We start from the raw sequence: 15,506 nt of genomic DNA on the forward strand, positions 1-15,506 counted from the left end.
CAATTTTTCGTCACTTTGCTGGCGTCGATAAATAAACAATTATTTAATAAATTCAGTAGCACCTCCCCTGTCGAGAAAATGGGGGTAAGCGAAGCCTGTCATGTGTTTCTTCGGTTTTCCTCCGAACGAATTGCAATGACGAGTACCACGTTGTGCTCGAACCACAACCGGTCACATGCACTGCAGCTGGCTCCAAAGTTCCGGTTGAGAAACTCGCGTTGAAACCTGGCCGTCGCACCAGGGAAGTTGGCGCTAGCGTTGCCGAGGCGTGCATCACCGTTGTCAGGTTCCTAGAGGGCTCGACGACGCTGACGTTTGGCCTCAACATCGTGCTCCTGCCACTTGGGGTCCGCGGCTCTTCGATGACACTTCGCCTGGGCTTCGGAAGCCCTCACACTAGAATCGGCACGTCAACGACGAGGCCTTTCCCGAGCGCGTTCATTCTGGATGGATTTCCATGAAATTTCTTCAAAATTAAATCTGTCCGTTACATAAGACATTGAATGGATCATACCCCCTTAAGCAATGGCGCATACCCCCGTGAACGCGGCTTCGCCATTACGACGGAAGTGAAGTGAAATTCTACGCTGGAATGATTAGCGGCAACGCAGCCAGCTGTGGAAGCAGACGATGACGACGAACGCGGGAGCAGTGACACGAGCGCGTGCCGAGCACGAGCACGAGCCAACGAGCCAGCTGCAGAAAAAAATGACGACGATCGAGCAGCTCTGAGAGCAGCTAGTTTTTTTAGCGTTACATCGCCGGCGCAGGCTAGCGTATACAAGCTTCGCATGAAAAGGTCTGCTTGTAGCCTTACTGATGTTTCAGAGATCGCTGTTCACTACCACCTGATAGTGTCAACCGTTTAAACTAGTAATTATTTAAGTTGCCGCGCATCTGTAATATAAAACTCGACTGTCGTTATAGTTGGGGCTAAGGTTAGGTTTCTAATTCGTTAACATATTTCCCTAAGAAGACCTTCAAACATTACTTTCAGATCCATTGAACCTGTTTCCTGCTTAGGAAACACTCGTCAAAGCTAATAGCGACTAAAGGCGGGGAATTGAGCGATGTCGACAGCAAGACAATCTAGCTAGATTCTCAGGATGCTTCGTTGGAAACGATTTGCGAAATATTATTCTTGTTATGCATGCGCGTTTTCAAGTCTTGTGACTCGAGGACCACACATTTCTCCATGTCTTCAATTAAGCGCGAAAGTTCTCTTGTCTTTATCGGCAGTACACGATCAGAAAACATTTAGTCATCCACAGAAAAACAGATGCGCAACCTGGATTTTTTTTTTTTTTTGGTGCCGGCTTCAATATCTCCTAATTTCTTTAAACTCAAAGCTAAGTAAATCTTTCTTAAAGCGAATTACACTTGAATGCGTTCGCATTCCTTTGCTGTACTTATTTATAAAACCTCAGTTTCTTAATGTCTGCCCAGTTGTCCCTGAAGATTCCGACAATTTAGCCGCTGACCTCTGTGGCAGTAGCTCCTCAGCCCGCTGTTAACGCTGTTTTGAACCTCCTGGAAAATTCTCCCGTTGCTGTAGCGTAATATTTAAGACCGGTAAAACCATTTAGCACTCTTATTTATTTTTACAGCGAAGCTAGTAAGAGCTATGTTCCCCAGGTTCATTGTCACACTTCATCTATCATTGTCAACTATCATTGTCAACATTTACTTTGGTTCCACGTGCCCGGTGGTTTGGCTCCACGTGCGTGGCGCTTTCCCACCAGTCGTGCCTTAGCACATGTGTCAAACGAATGATGATGGCCCATTCGTATACCCCTCGCCACCACCGATGGCTCTTTCACAAGTGTCGCGATACCGGTGGCGGTGCGTCCCGCCAATCGTTGTGCCCCTTTGTCTCGTTACGTAGAGATCGCGCTAGTGCTGTCATCAGCAGTTTCCCTTTGGACTCGCTATGGGACGGACGCTCACTTAACCACATCTTTCAGTATCCTGGCGTCAGGATCCCTATGATGCCGTGCAGTGCGCCGCGGCTATGAATGCTGTCGCTCATATGCTAGTCTATGACAATGGGGTGGACGTGGCGCAGCAAACGCACTACTTGGCCATCGCGCTGGGCGAAAACAAGACGCCGGTGTGCTTGCTCTTTGACGAACATGCCGAATGCACTCAATATAGTCAATATTAATAATATATAAATTCACTATAGCAATATTCAGTATAGCAGACCAACCATAGTCACAGCTTCGCTGGCTTCCATCTTCACAGTAGTGGAAGGGCTCTGAATTTTTCATTGTTTTATTTGTTCAATTCGGCGAAGCACAATGGGTCCAAGCAGGAGACGGTAGACAGAGATATGTACATCCACTGTTACAAAAGTTAATGAAGTTTGTAAATAGAAGAACAATTGAAAAGTTAAGAAAGAATTACGATATATCAGGATCATCAAAATGAACAAAGGCAACCAGGTGAACACATACACAAAAATATAACGCATGGACCAAGCTACTTGGAATTATGAGGCAGGGAATTGAATTGAATTATGGGGTTTATGAGCCAAAACAGCGATTTGATTATGAGACACGCCGTAGCGGGGGCCTCCGGATTTATTTTGACCACCAGGAGATCTTTAACGTGCCTCAATGCACGGGACACGGGTGTTTTTGCACTTCGCCCACATCGAAATGCGGCTGCCGTGGCCGGGATTTGATCCTGCGACCTCGTGTTTAGCAGCGCAGCACCCCAACCGCTAAGCCACCGCGGCGGGTATGAGGCAGGGAAGTCCAGCCATCTATTGTTCTAGGTAAGAAGGAGTATCTGTATCTGGGAGGAGTCTTGCATCGTACATGTCAGTTCATGTGTCAGTCTTTCGCAATCTGTCATTACTGTGCATCCCAATCTCTTGAATTGTGTCAATGAAGGGAAAAGTCATAACTAGCAATCACTTTTGTGAACACAGCGCGATGGCATGCTCAAAAGCTCATAGAGGACAAAAATAAATTAGAAAACTCCTACGTATCTGGCATGAACGGTCAACACCGGCGGGGGTGAACGTACTGCCACAGAGACCGGTTTGCACCGTTCTCCTACGCGCATTCGCCTCCATTAACTCCTGAAGATGATGATCCATTGGCATCCCCTTTGAATCCTCGTGGTGACCTAACCTGCTTGAGTTAATCAGGTAGGCTGTACATTGTTTTCATTTTGTAATTTTTGTATGCATCTCCTTAGTTTTTTTTTTCTCTTCCTCACAACTTGCATATATACCCTGTACCTCTACCTAAGTCTGTGACGCATTCGGTAGTATTAACCTCTTCCCTGAATCCCTCCCCCCCCCCCCCCTCATATTGTAAATCTATCTTGCTTATCTCGACTGCTGACCGGTTGGTGCTTTTCTCCACTTTGAATCCGATCGCTTCTGGAAGGTGTCCGTTGCCTACGTGTATCATTAGGTGAATGCCTTCGCATTCCATTAGGGTTGGCTGAGTGGTGGTCTCCAGATTTTTGCTGCAGTAGACAACATGCCTCATCTTCGTGCAAATACTTGCTCCGGTATGTATTTGTTTTTAGGCAACAAGCTCGAGCCTCAAATAGCAATGCACTGCCCTTGGTGCTATCGTACAAATTTTCGTTTTAAATTTTTTATTGAGATTCTTGTCAACCTCCATGATATTTTTGTTTACATTATTTCCATCCAATTCACTGTCTCTGTTTCTCTCACTTTCCTTTTGATGACTCCTGGTTGAAATTAACACTTTCAAGTACCCTGTACCTGGTTACGAAGTTTCTCGACCTGTTCCTCCATCTTGTGTCCACGCTTTTCAGCTACAGATACTTGATAACTTCGGACGCTCACTTATTTTCATGCGTGTTGCTGAGTCTTTCTTCAAAACTAACTTTGCTCTGCGCTTCACTGACTTCAAAAGAGGCTTAACCCATGTCACCGTGCACTGCCTAAATTGTGGTTTTACCGTAGGCTCCCAAAGCCAACCGGCCTGCCGATTTTTGGTTAACTTTCAACTCCGACAAGCTATCCTCTAGAACTGCAGGTGCGCCACCTGGAGTCACTTCTACACACATTATTCGTAAACACTAAACCAGAAAAGAATAAATGGTGGTGCAACGATTCCCTGCTGAGGAATATCGTACACCACTCTGGAATTTTCATCTTCCTAGTGGCTATCAAGGTGTCCCTAGGTATTTTGCTGGTTCCTCACGGGCAGTACCCCCGTGGTTGCTTAGCGGCTGTGGTGTTTGGCTACTAAGCGCGAGGTCGCGGGATCGAATCACGCCCACGGCGACCACAATTCGATGGGAGAGCAATGGGAAAACACCCGTGTGCTAAGTTTTAGGTGCAGTTAAAGAACCCCAGGTGGTCCAAATTATTCCGGAGTCCCTCACTATGGCGTGTCTCCTAATCAGATTGAGGTTTTGGCACGTAAAACACCATATGTTTTTCCTCACCAGCACATTCATTTCACCACATGCACTCTACGACTGGCACAAATGTGTATTTATGACTAATAAGTATATTCGTAACGGGATATGCATGCTTTCACTATCAGTCCTTATCACGTATTTTTGAGCTAAGTGAAAGCACACAGGCTTTGAATGAATGAATAAACTTTTGTTTCCCTTCTTAAGAAAGGGGAGGCGCCGGTGAGGAGAGGGGGAGGTCTTTTGGGCTCCAGTCCCAGCAGGCGTCCGTCACCACCTTCTGTGGCTAGACGTCCGTCTACCAGTCGTGGTAGGCCTCCGCTACCTCCTCAGCTCACCTCAGGACTCACTCCTGTAGGGTGGGATCGGAGCTGAGCAGGGCAGCTTCCCACAGCTCCTCGCTACTAATTAATGGTTTGAGGGTGAGGGCGGGAGATTTGATGGGGCATTTCCAGATGACGTGGGAGAGATCTGCTGTCTGGACAGGGCAGAAGCGACACTTGGCTGTCGGGTATGTGACGGAAAAGAATAAGTGCAAATTTGGGGGGTAATAAAAGTGCGAGTTTGTAGTTAGCGCCACAATATTTCTTTCTGGCGCGTGCTAGGCCCAGAGAGAGGTGGATACATTAGGCGTTGGTGTTTTTAATTGGTGAACATTTTCTGTAATGTGATGAGTGTGTCTTCATTGGTGTGTTGTTGGGATTCATTAGGTTCTAAAGTTAGGCCCACATTTGCGGCTACTCGGTCCGTGAATCCTCGAGCAGCGGCAGGAGCCATTTCGTTGCCTGGTACTCCTTGATGTGCTGGAGTCCAGATGCGAGCAATGTCGTTTTCTCGTGGGTCAGCGACAAGTATAGAGTGTGCGAGGTTGTCAATGTAGCCGCTACTGAAGTTCCGGATAGCAATCTTAGAGTCAATGATAATGACATCACAAGCAGGTAGCCCCGTTGCGAGTGCAATTGTGGCCTCTTCCGCGTCGCCCGCCCAGGTAGCCGTGATTGACGCTGAACGAACAGTGTTGTCCTGGTTGTCTACAACCGCTTGAGCATAACGATGGTTAGTGGTGCAGGCTGCAGAGTCCACATACTACACTCCTTCTGCCTGCGCATAGTTGAGTTGTAGTGCCCTGGCTCGAAGTTTTCGGCGTTGGACGTGAAATTCATGGTGCATGTTTCTGGGTAGGGGTTGGATGTGGTATTGGCCGTGTATGTTCGGAGGGAGTGGACGTCGCTTGTTCTCCTTGAATGGTGGAGCGTAGTGAAGTTGTCTCAGGATCTCACGCCCAGCTTCAGTGCTGGTGAGTCTGTGGTATTGCGATGATAGATGAGCTTCGGTTAATTCTTGGAGGGTGTTGATTGTAGCTGTGGCCATCCCCCTTTGTGTGGATGCTCTAATTGTAACACCAAGAGTGACTTTGTGTATCTTGCGGATCAAGCAATTTACAGTATCCTCTTCTTTCGTAGAGTGTGAGATATGGTATCACGAAGGTGATTTTGCTTAAGACAAAAGCCTGAATGAGCTGAATTAGCTCCTTCTTTCGAAGCCTTCCGTGTTTAGCGGAGATCCTCCCTATGAGGCGGAGCGTATTATCTACTGTTGTTTGTAGTGCTTGCAAGGTATGCTTATTTGCTCGGTTGCGTTGGAGGTGCAGTCCTAGCACCCTTATCCTGTCTACCTGGGGTATAGCGTACCCTTCAACCGTGAGTTGGATATTCAGTGGCAACGTCCTGAAGCGTCTCGTGGAGAGTAGAAGGAGAAGCTCTGACTTGCTGGGGGAGCTGCTGAGATTCAAGTCATGACCTATTTGTTCAATCTGGTGACACAGGCTTTGGTGCATGCCTGACGGCTCAGTGGTGAATACGTGTGGCGCACGGTGGAGGTCTTGGCGATACTTCAGCTATGCTGATCTTACAGCCTCAAAAGTCACCAGACACACCTCGTCTTGCTGTAAACTTCAATACTAAACGTACGTAGACACTATGTTTTCAGTGGAAATGAAGGACATGGGGTTGAAGCTATTTCGCCAGTAAATATTAGGAGGGTCAAAAATCTACGCATTGCTTTTCCACCAAGGATACTGCACGACTTGCTGTAATGCTGTTGCGATGATAAAGGGATGGCTTTAAAGGTAATCAAATAATAGCAATTCAGTCGCAAGGAAGTCCGCAAGCTGGAGAAACTGATTCGTCATGTTCAGTGTCCCGGCGGTGCTTTGAGGTTCCGATTAGTTCAGCTTCACTTTTCGATCTCCTAACTTTGGTTAGATCAGTTGGTAGGTAGACTGCCCTGAAAGGTGTTTGGCCCGGGTTCGATCGCCGGGCCAAGATGAATTTTTCTTAGACTACAAAGCTTCTGTTTCAGAAAAACTTGTATGAGTCTATCTATATTGTGTCAGCTCTATACTCTCGGGTTAACGATGCTTTCCTTTCAAATTGCTGAACTACCGTAAACAGCGAAGTTCTTTCTTTAGCAATTATTATCGGTATTTTCACGCACGCTATTGGATTCTAAGCAGGAAGATTACCTCTCTACATCCCTTGAAGAGCTTTTGCACGCACAGACAGTTTTTGTCCCGCACAATAATAGTGCATAGAGTTGTCATGGAGGACACGTAATAAAACCAGAGCCGAAAGGGCCACATTTATGTGGCTAATATCACTGCGCGAAATTCGTTTCTTACTTTGGTCGAAACCAAGCACTCAGAAGTTCGTGGCTAAGCACATAATTGATTGTAAGGAAGCAGGAACAGGTTCATACGGGGCTCAGATTGCAGTAGCAAAGCTCCACCCATTTGTACTTCTTCGTCATAAGTTCTGATTTTGCTATCGGACACTGCGGCAACTGCAACAACTCCGCCAACACCGTGTTTCTTCTTCATTTTTTTCTTCATCTCTTACAACATGTCCCAGTCACTAAAGAGCAGGCATACGACGCCCGTAGTATACGGTCGTATAGCACAGTGCGCGCGGATAATAACGCGCTTGCCCTAGCCTAGACGACGTCACGGTTGAAACAAGACTAGCTGAACTATGCTAAAGAACAAATGTGATAAACTGGTTAGATAAGCAGATGCGAGGTGTTAAATTACGTTTACAGAAACACATCGCTCTGCATAACAATGTAGGAACTGACAACGTGCTTTTTCTATGAAAGTAAAGCTTTGACCATGATTTCCTTGACCATGGCTGCTTGGTGCTTCTTCTGTCCTGCCGAGTAGCTGGCACTTAAAAAAAGAAAAATTTAACTACGTGCTCATTGGCGAGATCGAACCTCGGTGCACCAGTACAGCAGCCCGATTATTTTTTTATTCAAATTCATTTTAGTCAGGCCACAATTTCTTTTTTCCTTTCTTTACTCCATGGAAGAAAGACAGTAGCTGTCTACATGCTATAAGGTTTAGGTACCGACACAACTAAAGCATGCAAACGCATACTTATCTCGTGCTAACACCCGCTAGCTCTTTGAGATGATCGCCGTGTTTGTGATGTTGCGTTGCATGAGTGCGCGACAGCACGTGCGCGGATGCCAGCGTCCTTTACGCCAAAAACGCAAGAATGACTAACCGCTTCGCGACGTCTTTGCTTCACATAGAGTCCAAGGTGTACGTTGGATGTGCCTATTTCGCAGCTGGTGTTGCTGTTGTTGTAGTTGGTGCTTTTGTTGTTCGTACCGTCAGCAACAACGGAATGTTGTATGTGCCGGTTATGGGCAGACTGAGATTTGTTCCCACCAAGCGCTCCACCCGAGCCTACGAGTGGGAATAAATGCTTTATATGCTGCTTCGCCGCCAATGCCCCTCACATTCGCATGTCGGCAGGTACCAAGTAGAGCTTACCTGCCTCACCGTGCACTCTGCCTATATGCATCCCAAGTAAACAAACACAACAAAAGGCGGGGTTTCTCACATACATGATGCGGTCGTCGTATCCGGTTTCAAACGTAAAAGACAACAAACGCACGGACAGTCTTTCCCGACATATTTTGATAGCGTCGTCGCCCTGCGTTGATGCCACCATCCAACGCCGCGCGATAACGACGCTATTATCATGACAAAGACGCGTACAAATGCTCAAGCGTTTGAATCGATATACACGTGGAAAACGATTCGGCTGGAATCGCAGTGTGATAATCCGGCATCGCAATATGGCCGCGCCGACGTCGTTGACGTTACGCCGTAAACACTTCGGACAAATGTGTCCTGCCATCATCACTTAAAAAGCACACGAACGTGAAATAAATGACAATGCTCACGCAAAGTAGTCTTAATATATTAGAACGTTGTAGCTTCTGAGGTGCTTCATCGTTCCCGCCGAGGCCACAACCGAGACCAGTACAAATTAAATGGTAATAAATGTCGGCGGCAACACACCGAGACCACTTGAACGGAATAGTCTTGGTGTCTTGCAATCGGCGTCGACGCTTTTCGGCCTTTCGGCGGAAAGGGTCTCGGGCTTGTTCGCAGCAGGGACTCACGCATTTCCTACGTTTTTGTCCCGCCTTGGCACAAAAGAGGCCCATGTGGCAGTGCCGCATCTGTAATCAACACGTTGCAGCGACACAACCTGCCTATTCACGAAGCCTGCACAGAATACGTTTGCACTCACAGAGAGCTCAGTCGTAAGCCGTGTCTTGCGCCACCCAGTGACGTCCCTGGTGGTTATGGTGAAGAAACGCTGTTTCTGCCGTTGCTAAGGCCAGTACGTTTTCATGGGCGATCGAAAGCGAAAAAGAAAGCACGCGGTAGTAGGAAATAAAAGGCAGCACAACAATGAAGAACGCGGTCGTTCGACTTATTGTGCTACAGAATATTTCAGGTATATTCTTTTTCTTTGGGTGGGAACAAAATATCTTCATTGCGCGCTTCTAAGACAATGGCAACAGATACAAATTTCAATCCATACCATTGATAATACGTACTCTAAATCGACTTGGTCAAAAGCGAAAAATGGGCGAGTTGATGGGAAAGCATGACTAATTCGGAGCAATAACTACTGGGAAACAAGCTAAGGCACGAGAAAAAGACAGGACACAGCGCTAATTGCAACTGAAAGCGTATTCGAAAGGTCATGGGGCTACATATATAAACCCGACATGTCCTATTTCGTCAAAACGTCATCAAATTGAACAGGTGAAAACGGAGAATATTAATCGGTGTTAGCATCCCAAGAACTGCCACGGGATACTGCCTTGATACAGAAGTGCCTTTTTTAGATGTGACCTAACGCGTGGCAGTTTTTGCATGCTTACACTGATTAATATTCTCCGTTTTTACCTGCTCTATTTGATGACGTTTTCACTGACGTAGCACATGTCAGGTTTATACAGTCCTTAACCTTTCGAATGAACTTTCAGTTGCAAGTATCGCTGTGTCCTGTCTTTCTCTCGTGCTTTAGCTTGTTTCCCAGTAATTTGCGCTATAAATTAGCCATGCTTCTAAATCAAATGTAGGGCGCCGCTCACCTAGCTGGTCTGGATCTTATTACGTACTGTGTGCCACGCAAGAGGCGTAGTGGAACAGATGACGTCGGCTTGTCTGCTCTTAAACGGAAAAAACGATGCGTGCATACTAAATGGAAAAAGTGTAATCGCCTCTCTGTTACATTTTTTACATGGAAGTGAGCATAATGACAGAACGTGTTTTTCTCTGGAAGCCAATACAACCACTCACTCACTCACTCACTCACTCACTCACTCACTCACTCACTCACTCACTCACCTTGCCTCGACAACCTATTTTCACCCTCACATATAGTGAGGACAGCCACGCCACAGCACTCGCAAGTATAGTCAAAAGCACCGAAGCGAGATGTGCGGGTTCGTTAGGCTTATCGGACACGCGTCGCCGAAAACACGTCGCAAGCGGTCGTCGACAGCTTTAGGCAGGCCGGCTTCGTGCGGAGGTCACTGTCTTTGAAGTTTTATAAATGAATCTCGCGCCGCCGGCGGCAAAAACACCCAAGAGTGCCTTAGGCGGCGGACAATGCCCGGTAATGCGCCCTTCAACGTCCTCAAGACAGGCCACCTATTTGGTCGGCCGGCGGCAAGAGGCAAAGAACCGAAAGAGTGCAATGGCAGTGACGTGAAGGCAAAAGCTCAAAACTTCAAGTTACCCAACGTAGAGTGCCGCGAGATCTACGCCGCAGTCTGCACACGTTCGCTGTTGGTTCCATGTTAGGTTCGCTTTATTCGTGATGATTTGATTCAATCTCGTTCCACTACGCTACTTGTGGTTTCGGTTTCACGAGGCATCTCAGAGCGGTGTGTGCCCCCCTCTGTTGCGCTCGGGCCAAGCTGTAGCTTCGCAACACCGTGATTTCGAAAACCGAGGCTAAATGAACGTGCTCAGTCAGGAACAAACAAAAACGATTAGGGAAGCGTAATTTAGGCGCAGAAAGTATTGGGCGTCGAAACAATTTGACCGACACCAGCGAGATTCAGGTTTCAAATGGCGAAGTTTGCGGCCACCAGACTGCTCCATAGTGTAATTGAGCGTACGAAAGCGCATGAGTGCCCACTATCGCAATAAACTGGCTCCCACATCCCATCGTCACAGCAACCAGAGAACATGCCAGAAAACCAGTTAATTAGTGCATTACATCATAACTGCACTAGTACAGTCATTGAATCGCTGAAAATATAGTCTTCAGTGACGTTGTCCCATGGGTGTTTGATTGTTTGTTCGTCCGTTTCTACAAAAACTGACGAAAAGGCGAAGACATAGAGAAGACGCAAATAAAAACAAAATAATAATAAAACAAAACATGTCCAATATGCACATGCTTTGCCGTATTGATCGTTTGCTTGTAATTATGGTTGTTGTGTTCTGCAAATATTCATTTGTCAGGTGAGAACCGCGGCCATCGCGTCATTTTCCCGTCTCCCGCCGTTAATGCTCAATAAAAAAGTGTTTGTGATCGTACACATACAAAAAGCATTGTAAGGAATTTAGTCTCTTCTTTTTTTTCTAAATTGGTGATCGCGTTCCTGCGCCTATGCACAAAATAAGAAACTCTTAACATAGACCTGTTCGTAAAAACCAGTGCCAGGTAACCGTGCAGTTAATTATAAGTGAACTTGTTCGGCACGTTGGCAAAGAGCTCTTGCTAACATCAATCTTTGTGAATACGTACCCTGTTCTCCATCGCATAGTTTTGAAAGGTGTCTCCTCTTGGATAGTGCGGTACAGAAAGTTGGACTATTATGGCTAATTGTGGCTTCCCTGCAGATTACTAACTCTGTAATTTACTAACCCTGTGGATTGCGAACTCCCGTAAAACAAATCAGAACATAAGAAGGTAATACGCACACCATGATTTACACATGTGGTCGAAGAATTTCGCATTGAAAAACTTGCGTCACGTGCACGGCATCTATTTTAAACTATTGATTAGACGTGCGTGGTCTAAACCGCTAATAAATGCCACCTGGCCTAAAATGTTTACTGACACCCTTTATGAGAGGCAGCTGAACGGCCACGTGCCTCTGGCAGACGCGTTGTACAGTGCATTTAGATTAACTAATCTATAAACTGACGAAAGAATAGGGACAAAGACAAAAAAATGCTATTGTCTCCTGCTATGCCAATTCATAACGTGTGTGGCCGCCACCTGAAGCTATAGACAATGATGTTTATTGCAGTTGTTTGACCAGAGGCAGCAGGAGGCCTGGAATAATTTTCATGCCTGTGCCAACATTATTAGCAGCAACGTGCGTGGCAACGGTGGGCACACATGTCGTTTTATTCATTTGTGGCTTTTCAGGTCTCCCGAGTACGTTCCTACATACTTCGTATAGTATAAACAGTTCCTGTTTCCTTTCATTAGGCCTAAATTAACTGCTCTCTCCTTCTAATCTTCTGTGGGTCCTTTTCCTTTATTTTACTTTTTGTATTTCCCATTGAAAGTTTCTCGTAGATGCCTACATATATAAAAGAACCCCAGGCGGTCAAAACTAATCCAGAGACCTCCCCTACGGCGTGCCTCATAATCAGATTGTTGTTTCGGCACGTAAGCTCCCAGGATTTATTATATTGTAGAGAGGCGTTCTGGTTTAATTAATGCAGTCCCTAGAGAGTAGAGCACCGCGGCTAGAGGATACACAGCTCAGGCAACACAGGCGCAAGGCTTCGACCACCTCGTCGTCGTCGTCTTTCTCGCAACAGTGCATACTGCTCATTCTTCTTCAGTACAATTATGTCCCCGGAGAAGAGGAGTCGTCTCGGCGACCTACGGGCAGGATAGCACAGTTGGTTCGAAGTAAGGCTTTAGCCGCTGAACGTGCACGATTTCGCGCCCTCGGCGGCGCATATCCGAAGGTGGCTCAAGGGTTTCTACCATGTAGTTCACAGGAGACGTTTGACTGACCATACGGTAGGGACCCTGGTACTCGGAAATGAGTTTGGGTCCAGGGCTGGCGGGTGGGAACCCAAAGCCAGACTAGTGAGTCAAGGGGCATAGGGTGCAGGAGAGGCGGGAATATCCGGACGGTGCTTCAGTCGCTGCTGGTCTTCCGAAGTAAATGTGCGGGCGAGGTGTCAGCACTCTTCCGCGTGTGCAGCAGCTTCGGACAGGGCAGTAGACTCCGTTGTGTCAGAGCGATACGGAAGGATGGTCTCTATTGTGCAGGAAGGCTCGCGTCCGTAAATAAGAAAGAACGGGGAAAATTCCGTAGTGGACTGTCTGGCGGAGTTATAAGCATACGTCACAAAGGGTAAAACGCGGTCCCAATTGGTCTGGTCAGATGCGACGTACGTGGATAACATGTCGCCAAGAGTACAGTTAAAGTGCTTAGTCATCCCATTAGTCTGCGGGTAGTATGCAGTAGTGGTACGGTGAATTACGTGGCATTCCTTGAGTAGGGCTTCTATAACGTCAGAGAGAAAGACACGGCCTCTGTCGCTCAGCAATTCTCTGGGGGCGTACCATCATGACGAAGTATGATGTTACGCGGAAGGAACCATGCAACATCACGCGCAGATGCGTTGGGCAGAGGGGAAGTTTCCGCGTAGCGCGTAAATGGTCTATCGCCACAATCACCCAGTGGTTGCCTTCTGAAGTACTCGGCAGGGGCCCCTAATATCAACTCCGTCGCGGTTAAGGCGCGTCCTGGGCAAGGCAGTGGTTGCAACGGAGCAGCTGAGGGATGAGGGGTATTCTTGCGGCATTGGCAAGCGAGGTCAGGAGCGCACATACGGCGGACGAATCGGTACATACACGCCAGTAATACGGAGTCGTAAGAGCACGTATGTTTTTTAGTACTCGTGCTGAGCGCATTGCGGGTCATCGTCAAACGCTGCGCATATGTCCGAACGTAGATGCCGACGGACCAGGAGTAAACATTTGCGGCCGTCCGAGAGGTACTTACGGCGGTATAGGAGTCCGTCACGAACAGCGAAGTGGTGTGCTTGGCGACGCAATGCACGGTCAGGAGAAGACGCTGATGCGTGGGGCAGAAAAGCCAGCACAGAGACAATCCATCGGTCCTTCTACTACTCCGAAACCCTGTCCGTAACGATAAAGGAGGACTCGCATATCAGTCCCTTCGAATAATCGGGCTGCATAGCCTGACACAGGGGAGCGGGACAGGACATCTGCGTCCGAATGTTTACGACCAGAGCGGTACAGCACTCGAATGTCGGTACTCTTGGACTCGGAGCGCCATTTTTCATTTTTTTTATTAGCTCCGCTGGCATACATGGATTAAACGCACATCGCAGCTCACTAAACAAACTGAACACATGGCGAGAATCCTAAATACGTTGATGTGCCTTTCTTTCTGGCAGTGCGCGCATTCTTTCCCACTTTTTTTTAATTTATTATTCATTTTGTGTTATTATTATTTTTTGCAGCCTCGCATTCAATTCTGTTTCGCGTCACGTGTCTACATATAGTAACGCTGTGCATCAACATCTTCGAGTTGCTTTGCCTGGCGGCGCGAATTTTCCAGAAACCCCGCTTAACGCCGGTATTTTTCTAGCCTCCACGTGACAGCTACGTTATTTTCCTGTTAGCACTACTTCCCTCTTTCATTTTCTTTCTTTTTTCTTCTTCTACTTCTTATATACCGAACACCCTTTACCCTACTTCTTGTTCTGCTAAAGCTCTTTCCTCTCAAAAGCATGCGCGTCACAAAACGCAAAAACAAAGTGTGAAAACACCGCTTCCAGGCTTGAGCGGCTCTCTTCATCCATGGTGAGAAGATAAAGAATAATACTCCATTTATCCGGCAATCAGCACTCGCGGCACGCAGAGCATTCCTTTCCGTGGGAGCGAACCAGCACTTGCCTTCCGGTGTTTCGCAAGGCAATTTCATTCCTGCCCACGGCCATACAGTGCGAGTCGGTGCGGCTATGCCGGAATTTTATAAAACGCGTTCCCCCGCACTGTACCTGACATGTTAACCTTCGAGATAAAGGACCTCTGGCCGCTGGTCTCTTTACACAACTGACTCGCGGCACTGCGTTGTTACTTTTTGTTGACTTAGTGTGCCTTTTGATCTGCGTCTGGCCACGCGATTTAAAGTATGGCGCTTGCATTTTTTTCTCATACATCCAGCGACGAAAACAGGTAGTGTACCGCCGCAAGAGGATCCTCCAAATCTGTGATAACTTAACTTTTGAAACTGACGTCTTTATTTTGTTACCGAGAGGCGTTACCTTTAACTGCAGGCTTTCTGTGCAGTAATAATCACCGTAATTTATTTGTTTTTTTTAACGCGCTCTCGAGTCGAAAGCTGCCCGAGAATTTTTTCTGCGATGCAGCCCTTTCCAACTTCGAACGAGTAAATCATCAAAAATACGTTTTGTCGCAGTTTCAGCGTTTTAGTAGAATAAATGAGTTCTTCTTCATAATAATTTATTATTGTGGTTCCCCACGTAGTCACGATGAAAGGGTGCTTGTCTGACGTTCTTACGGTATGTTTACTTAAACTTTGCGTTGACTGTGAAAGTTTCAGAAAACCAACTGCAGTAAGCTTCCGTTTTGACCTTCAACCGGCAAGATAAGTAGCGTAGCGCGCGAATACTCTTTAGTAATATCCTGCCTTTTTGCTCAATCAAAGCAAGTTTTAACATAATTAAAAAGCAAATCAAGAAA

The 15,506-nt window shown here is 46.9% G+C and overlaps 1 protein-coding gene across 2 annotated transcripts in view; it reads left to right on the forward strand.

Moving 5' to 3' along the window:
• The window catches only part of LOC119442193 (calcitonin gene-related peptide type 1 receptor), a 123,804-nt gene that overhangs the window by 44,927 nt on the left and 63,371 nt on the right, over positions 1-15,506 (forward strand). The gene's annotated exons all lie outside the window — the stretch shown is intronic.

Source organism: Dermacentor silvarum, chromosome 2 (assembly GCF_013339745.2).
Source record: "Dermacentor silvarum isolate Dsil-2018 chromosome 2, BIME_Dsil_1.4, whole genome shotgun sequence".
Taxonomy (NCBI): domain Eukaryota; kingdom Metazoa; phylum Arthropoda; class Arachnida; order Ixodida; family Ixodidae; genus Dermacentor; species Dermacentor silvarum.